This window comes from Acanthisitta chloris, unplaced genomic scaffold (genome assembly GCF_000695815.1).
Source record: "Acanthisitta chloris isolate BGI_N310 unplaced genomic scaffold, ASM69581v1 scaffold1070, whole genome shotgun sequence".
In the NCBI taxonomy this organism is placed as follows: Eukaryota; Metazoa; Chordata; class Aves; order Passeriformes; family Acanthisittidae; genus Acanthisitta; species Acanthisitta chloris.
The window spans coordinates 96,005-98,441 of NW_008649737.1; positions in this window are offsets into that span (position 1 = coordinate 96,005).

The following is a 2,437-nucleotide window of genomic DNA, read 5'->3' on the forward strand; positions in this document are numbered from 1 at the left end:
TACTTGAGAACTTGAATTCTGAAGTTACCATGTTCTGAAACATGTAGTGGAAAGAGAATAAAGCTCCAGAAACAGCCTGAGTGAGCACTGTGGTGGGATTCACTCCTAATTTTACACATCCAGATCTAAACTGGTCACAATAACCTTTTTTTTCACAATCTATAGAGAGATGTAAGTACTTCTACCCTGCTTAACTGAGGTACTTATACTAGGCTGAAGTGAATTACACTCTAAAGATGAGTGTTTCTCTTCACTGACTACAGTGAAGAGACTACAGTTACTCTTCACTGCCTTAGGCAAGATGTCTAACTTTTAGATGTTTGTGCTAGGACAGACGAGTTTTATCCTCTACTTGCTTGGGAGAGAGTCTTAAGAAGCTATCTGAAGACAAGAATAGCTGCAAAACACCTGGAGCACTGGCCAAAGAACCTTTTTTTTCTTGGGTATTAGAGTATGAGCGAACAGATACAGTGTGTACTCACAATTGAACAAGATTATATTGGAATTATAAACTTCATTATTATTATTGAATAATTATCTTTCACTCCTTCTTTGCCATTGAAAAAAATGGAAACATCTCTAGTTTTATTTATGTATAAATTTAGCAGTCACTGGGATCAAAGGGTTTCATTACTGACAGAGAAAACATAAATATTGTTGGTATGAACCCAACATTGATTGCCACCTTTTGAAAGATGCCATTGAGAATAAATGTTTAATTAATGGAAAGCATGGCGATTAAATCACAAGCACTAATTCCCTAAGATCTTACATATTCTGCAAGGCTTTTAACCAGATCAGGAAATTTTGCCCGGCTGTTTCCCATCATTACTGTTCATTATTTTTCTTAAGAGTGTAATAGTTCTTGGGACTGAAAATTCTATTCACATCCCCAGAAAATACATTTTAAAGGAAAGAAACTCTCCTTCTCACTCCATTTCTTCCTGTTACAGAAGTGAAAGCAGTCAGAACTACACCGAGGATCAGTGGTGGAATTGGATGTGTAGTCACAGGTGTCTCCCACCAGAGACACAATGTCTCCCATTGTATCGTGATGAAGAGAAATGATGATATGAAAGTACTGGACCTTGATCAAGTTTGCTTCTCTAAAAACCACAAGCAAATCAAAGCAACAGATGTTGGGAAAATTTAATTGCATATCTAAGATTTAGCACTTAGGGGTGGGTGTCAGATGAATTCCCATCCTGAAGTGTTCCCAAGTACATATCCAACATGATAACAGACAACTGCTTCGACAACTCTAAATGCTCTAAAAACCCTCTAAGTTAGTAAATCTTTATGTAAATACAATTTGATGCACTTTAAACTCTGTTTTTTCATTTTTCTGTAGGTATTCTTTTTTTAAACTGTCTCCTAAGGAACAGTCTCATCTAAGCTTAGCAGAATGCTATCAGGGGCAATGAGATTTGCATGGAAAAGGAGGTAAATGATCAGAACAAAAGTACCTTTCTGGAATTTCAAAAGCATGATTCAAGACTCTGAACCATATGTGAGATTTATGTCCAGATTGAGGATTGACACTTATGAAATAGTTTGGAAGTTGTATTCCTATGATCTTGGGCTGATTTGCTTAAGAGTGGTTGTTAAAAAACCCATACAAACCACTTTTTCTTTCCCATTTTCCTTGTATTTCTGTTTCTATATTACAGAAATGCTGAGAAAGTGCTCTTTGGAAGAGTTTATTGACAACTTTTGGAGAAACAGTCCACAAAAATCAGAATAACTCTATTTTCATCATGTGATGTGAGAAAAAATACGTTTCATACCTACATTCAGGCTGCGTTTCTGAATGGAAGGAACCTGACATATTGAATACATTTCCAGACTCCTTACTACATAAAAAAAAAAAAAAAACAACAAAGAAACTGAAAAGAAACAAAACTCAATTACCTGACTTTGAAAATTTTTTAATACTAAAAAGTTTGTCATTTGTCATAAGTGCAATATATCAGTCCATTTAATTTTGAATAGAAAACCACTGTGCCTAAAGGACACTAGTGTAATGATTTTTCAAGATGACCTGTTCTTAGTGCCATTTTCTTTAAATCAGTTCAAGTATTTCAGCAATTACTTTACAATATTTCAACTTGCAGAGGCAAAATCCTCTCTTCCTCTGATACAAGTTAGCACCTAGCTCTTCCAATATACTCATTATTCATCCTGTGTACTCCATTCCTGTGAGTCTTCCCGCTGGAATCACTGGCCAGTGAAACAAAGCAGTATTTCCAAGATGCAAACTACATATAAACTTTCTGTTCCTGTAGAAACGTAAAATATGAAAGTATAAGGGGATTTTAAAAAAATAGAGAGCTGGATACTGGTCTCTTATACCTGAAACACCCTGAAAGCTTAAAAACACTGTCGTGGTTTAACCCCAGCCAGCAGCCAAGAACCATGCAGACTCTCACTCACTCCC